We start from the raw sequence: 8,669 nt of genomic DNA, 5'->3' as shown, positions 1-8,669 counted from the left end.
TCGGAAAAAACGTGATCCAGAGGACTTGGAGTCCACGTCAAGAAAGCAAAGAGGAGAGCACGAGGCAGGGGGCGCGCCTACCCCCTGGGCGCGCCCTCCACCCTCGTGGGGCCCACGTTGCTCCACCGACGTACTTCTTCCTCCTATATATACCTACGTACCCCCAAACCAACAGAATCATCCACGAAAACCTAATTCCACCGCCGCAACCTTCTGTACCCGTGAGATCCCATATCGGGGCCTTTTCCGGCGTCCTGCCGGAGGGGGCATTGATCACGGAGGGCTTCTACATCAACACCATAGCCTCTCCGATGATGTGTGAGTAGTTTACCTCAGACCTTCGGGTCCATAGTTATTAGCTAGATGGCTTCTTCTCTCTCTTTGGATCTCAATACAAAGCTCTCCATGATTCTCGTGGAGATCTATTCGATGTAATCTTCTTTTGCGGTGTGTTTGTCGGGACCGATGAATTGTGGGTTTATGATCAAGTTTATGTATGAACAATATTTGAATCTTCTCTGAATTCTTTTATGTATGATTGGTTATCTTTGCAAGTCTCTTCGAATTATTAGTTTGGTTTGGCCTACTAGATTGATCTTTCTTGCAATGGGAGAAGTGCTTAGCTTTGGGTTCAATCTTGCGGTGTCATTTCCCAGTGACAGCAGGGGCAGCAAGGCACGTATTGTACTGTTGCCATCGAGGATAACAAGATGGGGTTTATATCATATTGCATGAGTTTATCCCTCTACATCATGTCATCTTGCTTAAAGCGTTACTCCGTTCTTATGAACTTAATACTCTAGATGCATGCTGGATAGCGGTCGATGTGTGGAGTAATAGTAGTAGATGCAGGCAGGAGTCGGTCTACTTGTCACGGACGTGATGCCTATATACATGATCATACCTAGATATTCTCATAACTGTGCTCAATTCTATCAATTGCTCGACAGTAATTTGTTCACCCACCGTAATACTTATGCTCTTGAGAGAAGCCACGAGTGAAACCTATGGCCCCGGGTCTATTTTCCATCATATTAATCTTCCAGCACTTAGCTATTTCTATTGCCTTTTATTTTACTTTGCATCTTTATTTCTCTTTATCATAAAAATACCAAAAATATTATCTTATCATTTCTATCAGATCTCACTCTCGTAAGTGACCGTGAAGGGATTGACAACCCCTTTTTCGCGTTGGTTGCGAGGTTCTTATTTGTTTGTGTAGGTGCGAGGGACTTGAGCGTGGTCTCCTACTAGATTGATACCTTGGTTCTCAAAACTGAGGGAAATACTTATGCTACTTTACTACATCACCCTTTCCTTTTCAAGGGAAAAACCAACGCAGTGCTCAAGAGGTAGCAGTTATCTGAAAAAGGCAAGTGATTAAGACTTACCCAAATCAATGGTTACTCTTATTTTGTTAAAAAAACTGGCTTAGTCTTGAAACATCCTATCTAAACACACCACGATACTTGGCCTCTGCTCGGAAACTAGTTGGCAACTGCTGCTCGTCGTGTCCTGCCTCCTTGATTCCAGATCGAGATCGCTCCCCTCCGTACTTTAGGCAATGGCATCCAATTTGAGACCCGCTAAGGGATGAACTCCTCTCCAAGCGGGGCCGGCCAACGTACTACTCCACTTCACGCTGAGATCTTTTCTGCCGCTCACTTTAATCCCACGCGAGCACGTTGGAGTGCTATCTTCCATGACGCAGGTAAGCAGCTTCACCGTGCAAACTAGTTCTCTCTCTCTCTGTGTCCGTATCTCTCGGTGTGTCTCTATGTGTATTCTTCTTCATTTTTCTCCCCATCTAACATTGACGGTGTATTCATGGCTATAGGTGACAAAACACATTTGTGTTGCGGACACTGCTCGTCGCCATCATTGGAACCTGCTGCTCTGCATGTCCATCTTCTAAGGTAAACCGGTCCCGTCTTCCACATACTCTTTTTACTTGCTTCCTTAATTTAAGATAAGCTAGTCACCCAAGCCATTCAATAAATCTTGTTGCTTTGTTTAGTTGAACCTGAACTCAACGGAGTACCATGCTAGACAAAAGAGGGCGACAGTGCTCGAGGACTTACCTGGGGAGAACATCGACAATATACTTGCCCGGTTAACACCCAAGGATGTTGGTCGTTGTCGTGTTGTTAGCACGTCCTGGCGTGATGCCACCTCCACGCCTGAATTTATGCTCGAACACCATTGCTCGCAACAATCGTTCCCCATCATCAATGGGTGAGGGCGGCCAGCCAGTTTTGTCGTCCTCCATGATGCCACCACCAACGCTTCCAGTCAATAAATCTGGCCACATCTTCCGGGTGCCAAACAACATTCAAAGAATTGCATCCAAAACTCCTGTGATGGCTTCCTCATCATCTACTGGAGATCTCAATTCTACATTCGCAACCCACTCACCCGCATGTACGTATGCTCTCCTACCTCAACCACAAGTTGGGAAAGCCGACAACAACGTAATCAGTTTCTACCGGAACCATCCAACTGGAGAATACATGGTGCTCCGGGTTTCATATTCATGGGCACATATATTCAGCTTATGTCCTCACAGTGGGCTCTAACGAGCCGAGGCACACTGAAGTCAGAATACCAACTACACCATTAAATAATGTGAAACATATGTTTATTGAATGGGTTGGGGTGTTTGCCTCATTGTCCACCACTAATAGACCACCATGGTAGCCTACACTGGTGTCCTTATTCTACCAAGCAAATTACGGGAGATTACAGAGACATTATTGTGTTTGACACAGAAGTCGAGTCATTCCGGTGGATGCACGGTCCTGCCCGACCGTACTCTAATAGGAGGTTATTCAAAATGAAGGAGATGCTTGCTTTTTGCGGCAGCTCGACTCCTTGTTTCACGGTTATGGATGTTTGGGTGTTGCCGGATCATGATGCCGAAATATGGGCTTTCAAATACCGGATTGATGTGTCAACAGTGGAGAAATCACGAAAACTTTATTTAACTTCTTACAAAAAGAAAAAGAAAACACCACTTCATTCAACAGTGCAATGGTTCAATGATATGGTTGTGCTCAACGAGCGTGAGCTGCTGATCAGATTTAATTCACAACATGGTATGCGTTGCGACATTGATGGCAACTTCTTAGCTATGGTGAACATAGGAAATAGTCAATATTGCATGTTGCTTACTCAATACCGCCTCAAAGAGAATATTACACCAATTATGTTCCATGAGATGCAAGAAGAAGACAAGGAGTCTCCATTCTCAGCAGGGGTTGTGTAATGTCGAAGACTACTGGTTTGCCTTGCCCTTGGATTCACATCATGTCTTTCGTTCGTTCTCTTCTCGTTTATTATCATACCGGTAATACCAATAGGACATGCGATTTTGGATGGTTGTGGTAAAAATTTGATTTCATTAGCTGGTGCTTATTAAGATGCCATGAACATACTGCTAATGTTCTGAACCATGGAGTATCTATGTATGGTGTTGTAACTTTCCATTGTTCATGCATTCTCAAAGTTTTACTTCTAATTCACATTGTTAAGAAGCAAGAATGGCACTATTAAGATAAGAGATTTGGTCTTGCTCACGTCCTTTGAGTGAATGTATTTTTCTAACAGGGATGCACGCTGGCATTTTCTTAGAAGCTACGTATTTCATTTTCGTTTGTAATGTCTATTCAATATGCAAGGCTGATAGATTGATCATGTTGTTCAGAATGGAATTTGGTCTATCTTAAGTAGTACTTCTATTTTCTTACAGAGAAAAGTCTGAAATAAACCTTGAATTTGTATTCAAAGTCTGAATCAAACCCTTACCTCAAAATCCCTTAAATCGACACCCTATCCTTTCTAATCCCGGCCGATCCCGGCAGTTTTTCGCTAGAAGCTCGTTTGGGCTCCAGGATTGCTTACGTGGCACACTTACGAGGGGAAATCCAGCGTCCTTCCTTCTCCTGTGCAGTCGCCAGTCGGCATCCTAATGGAGAGGTGACTATGCTACCGTCAGAGTGTGCGTTGAGCCAAGTACCATGTCCCAAATAAACCACTGATCCATCAGTGAGCTAGTTAATTCCACGGTTTCCCGCCAGACTACTGAACTGAAGCTTTTCTCCCTCCAAATGCCGGTCGAGTGCAAAATACTCTTACTTGAAAAGATGTACGCCAGTGGCCAGTGAATGGGAGATCGATTATGACCTAAAGCAAATAAGTTTTGCAGTGTGCTGCTGCCGGCGAGTGGTTCTCCGGTAGTAACAAACAACACGCCTATGCCTACAAATTTTAACCACCAAATGCGCTCACACATTTCTAGGTTGGTTACTTTGAAAAATCAGTACGTTTGAATTTGCTTGGAAGCTACTTGCACGATGTACAATCCTTCCACCTCATTGTTGTTTGATGTGAGATAAATGTCAAAGGTTGTATCCCAAAAATGACAGTGGTTTAAGGGCCAATTTATCCGTCAGTTGCTTGATCTTTCTTCGTTTCAGTCAATTTGGTCTTGGCCGTTGGATTTGAAATCCTCTCCCGATGAACATTGGTTCTCTTCCCCTCGTGACACAACGCAGCCCAACCGCCCCGCCAGCGGCCTCGCCTCCGACGAGTTCCTGTCCAAGCCCTCACCGGGTCGCTGCACCAGTGGGAGATAGAGGCGGATCGCCGGCGGTGCCGACGAGAGGCACGGAAACCTTAGCTGTGCGCCTTGGGCTCGCACGAGCAAAGGGCACGGGAACGAGGATAGTCTTTATAATCAATCTGAAGCCGAGTTCAATCATGCATATATATTTTTCATCTCTCGTGATATCATCAGCATCATCCATAACCAAATCTAGAAGCATTGACCGATGAAAAGGTACGGTGGAAACCATCGCCGGCGTGCCGGAAGGCAGGAGAAGTAACGAAGCAGATACGGCGATGGTGTATTGATGGAGCGTGCCGTACCGTGCCGTTTTGATGACTTCGCGGTGGCCGGTGGGTTCTTTCTTTCTTCCCACTCCCACTGCCAGCCAGATGGAGACGGCGATCTGGTCTGGGCCTCTCCCCCAAGAAACGGTGTAGCCGTCGATCAAAGCAAAGGCGTACGTCGATGTCGATCGATGGGTTAAGCGATGCCCGTACGAAACCATGCACGGATCCCACATACCGGAGGCTGCGTCCCGGTTTCCCGCCAAACTACTGAAGCCTTTCCCATCGAGTATTTTTACTTAGTAGCACAAAAGATGGACGTGAGTGGCAAGTGAGTGAGTGGGAGTTCGATATGATCCAAGATTCCAAGCAAAGCACGATCGATTTCGTCGCAAACTAAAAGATTTACACTGTGCTGCTGCCGGCGAGTGGTTCTCCGGCAACAACACGCCTATAGCTCTCCATCTAACCACGTTTGGAAAATCATGCGTTTCAATCTGTTTGCAAGCTGTATATGCACGGTGTACAGTTCTTCCACCTAAAAAAGTGATGTGAGATAGTAATAGTCAAAAGTTTGATAACCCGAACTACAGACTTCTAAGGAACGTAGTTGCTTGATTTTTTTCCCCTTTAGTTTGAGTCAATTTTGTCCCGGCCGTTGGATTGAAATCCTCTCCCAATGCACATTGTTCCTCTTCCCCACGCGACGTGACGCATCCCAACCGCCCCGCCACTCCTCTGCCCTGCCTGTGGTGAGTTCCTATTGAAGCCCTCACCGGCGAGGCCATCTTGAGCTCGGCGACTATCTCATCCGAGCGACAGCAAAAACGAAAAGGCTCCCCCACCCGCATCGGTAAACCCTTGTCCTCATCTTCGTCGACGGCGAGCGACGCGGCCCTCGTCTCTTGGGAGGTAGATGTCATATAGATTTTCTCCTATAAATTGTTCTGATTTCTTTCCTATTTTTCAAAGTCAGCTTTGTCGCCAAGACAACACTGCTGGTCAAATATAAAAGGAATACTTTTCGCCTTTCTTGATCGAAAAGTGATAAAAAGTCCCAAACCATGACCATAACCGATGAAGCTGTAACCGGCGAGCGGTTTCATTTCCCTTTATAAACTGTCCGACTCCATCCACATGCCCATCCAGTCCCAAGTCCCAACCCCCCACTCTGATATTTGATTCCGACCTGCATTAATTCCCTCCTATTGCCACCGAAGAAAGATGCACAAGACCTCTTCGAAGTCGGAGCTGAGCTTCAACGCCGGCGACGCCTTGTCGGTCTTCTTTTGCGCGGTGTCCGACAGCTGCCCGCTAACGCCCACCTCCTCCTCCGCCCCGATCTCTGGAGTACCAACCAAATCATTGTGGAATCTGATTCTTCTGAGGTTATTGATGCTTGCATAAACACTACATGGTGGAATGAAAGTGCCCCAATCTTTGCTGCTTGCATGGACTTAATTGCTTCAATTGGGAACGTCCAGTTTTGTCACTGCTTACGGGAGGCAAATTCAGTCACTCACGAGATTGCTACGCATAGTTTTGAGAACAAAATTGTCTTGTAAATGGGTCGATGAACCTCCAGACTTTATTCTCTATCTTCTCGTGAATGATGTAAGCTTTATTTGAATTTTAATAAAGTAAGCCATGATGGCGTTTTCCCTCAAAGAAAAAAAAATGCTAGCAAGGTGATAATCCCTTAAAGATGTGTTTATACAATTGGCTATACGATGAAAGCAGTATGCATTGCGAGCATTGTTTACTTCTATTCGATTCATGTTGCGCCATGTGCTACGCATTGGAAATTCCAATGGAACATTCCAGACGACCATCGTGCCCAAAAATCTATTATTACTGGTGTAAAAAGATGCTAGAGAAAAAACAGTGCGGGAAAGCGCGCTTATGCTTCTAGTCTAGAACAAAATCCTTTTATATTTTGCGGGGAAGTGTAGAACCAAATCTAGAAACGTTGACCAGTGAAAAGCTGAAAAAGTAAGGTACTTTGTCCCTCCAAGAAAAGGTGGTTAGGGTTTCTGCCTCCCGTCGGCGGTGCCGCCAGTCTCCCACGTCTCCTGTGGCCTTAGGGCCATGGGTGTGCGGTGGATCCCGGTCCTTGCCGGTGGGAAGGCTCCGATTTCAGGTGCTTCTTCAAGTTTTGTTAGGGTTTGTGTCCTGCTCAAGAAGACGAGATGGTGGCGGCTTCTTGATGAAGATGAAATAAGGTTTTCCCCGCCTACATCCCGTCCCAATGGTGTGTCTACCATCGTCGGAGGGCGTCTGGAGGTATGTCTCCGACGGATCTCGCGAGATTTGGTCGGTGATTGTCTTTGGTGGATCCGCTCGGATCCGGTTTTTGTTCGTCTTTATTGATGTGTCTTCCGGTTAGATCCTTCCGATCTAAACTTCTCTTCATCAGCGGCGATTGCTGTTCTGGGCGTTGGTTCTATGGGACCTTAGCATGACGACTTCCCGACTATCTACTACAACAAGTTATGTCCGGCTCCGGCGAGGCAGGGGCGATGACGGCGACGCACCTTCGGCTCGCATCAGTGCTTCTAATCGTCGTTAGGTGGTCTATAAATCTGAATGTAATTTTTATTATTTCTGGTGTTTGTTGTACTGCCATGATTGGAGATGAATAGATCGACGGTTTCTCGAAAAAAAAGTAAGGTAGTACACTACTCCAAGAAATAGGCGTAGCATGCATGCCGGAAAACTGGCAAAGAAAAGCATGCACGCTGGAAGCCACGGAGCAACGAAGCAGGTATGGTGTCTCGCGTCGACCATGCGTACCGTACCGTTTTGACGACTTTGGCAGTGGCCACCACGCCAGCGTGGGTTTGTTCTCACACATCGATCAAAGCAAAGATGTCGATCGACGGTCAAACCATGCATTAATTAATTCCATCCATACCGGAGGCTGCGTCAATCGCATCCACGGTTTCCCGCCAAACTACTGAACTGAGTGCAGAATACTTTTACTTGAGAAGATGGAAGCCAATGGCCAGTGAATGGGAGATCGATATGTTCTAAAGCAAATATGCACGATCGATTTCATCGTAAACTACAGATTTTGCAGTGTGCTGCTGCCGGCGGCTGCTTCTCCGGTAACAAAACAACACGTATATGGCACCCCGCAAAAAAATAAAAAAATAAAAAAATACACGTACACGTATATAGCTCTCGACCGAACTTACCAACACATTCACAGATTTTAACCACCAAAATGCATGCGTTCACACATTTCTAGGTCGAATACTTAAAAAAAAAAATCATACGCTTGAATGTCTTTAGGAGCTACTACTTGAACGATGTACAATTCTTCCACCTCTATTTTTTTTCATGTGAGAAAGTTCTATCAGAGAAATGACGGTCGTTGAAGGGCCGATCTATTCTTCAGTTGTTTTATTTTTAAACGATTCAGTCAATTTTGTCCCTGCCGGTGGATTGGAATCCTCTCCCAATGAACATAGTTCCTCTTCCCCTCGCAGCCCAAACGCCCCGTCAGCCCTCTGCCCTGCCTCTGGCGAGTTCCTGTCCAAGCCCTCACCGACGACGCCATCTTGAGGTCGGGACTATCTAATCCGACTATCATGGAAACGAAAAGGCTCCCCACCCGCATCGGTCAACCGTTGTCCTCGCCTTCGTCCCCACCTAGGTAGACTTCATATATAGATTTTCTCCTATAAATTGTTCTGATTTCTTTCCTATTTTTCAAAGTCAGCTTTATCGCCAAGACAACGCAGCTGCTCAAATATAAAAGGAATATTTTCTCCTTT

At 45.9% G+C, this 8,669-nt stretch overlaps 1 pseudogene; it reads left to right on the top strand.

The window, feature by feature from the left end:
• Positions 1 to 1,702: 1,702 nt before the first annotated feature.
• LOC120973395 (uncharacterized) lies at positions 1,703 to 3,265 on the top strand (annotated as a pseudogene).
• The last annotated feature ends 5,404 nt before the right edge of the window (positions 3,266 to 8,669 follow it).

Source organism: Aegilops tauschii, chromosome 2 (genome assembly GCF_002575655.3).
Source record: "Aegilops tauschii subsp. strangulata cultivar AL8/78 chromosome 2, Aet v6.0, whole genome shotgun sequence".
Lineage (NCBI taxonomy): Eukaryota > Viridiplantae > Streptophyta > Magnoliopsida > Poales > Poaceae > Aegilops > Aegilops tauschii.
Note: the sequence above shows the minus strand (reverse complement) of the source record. Positions and strands in the feature narration are given on the sequence as shown.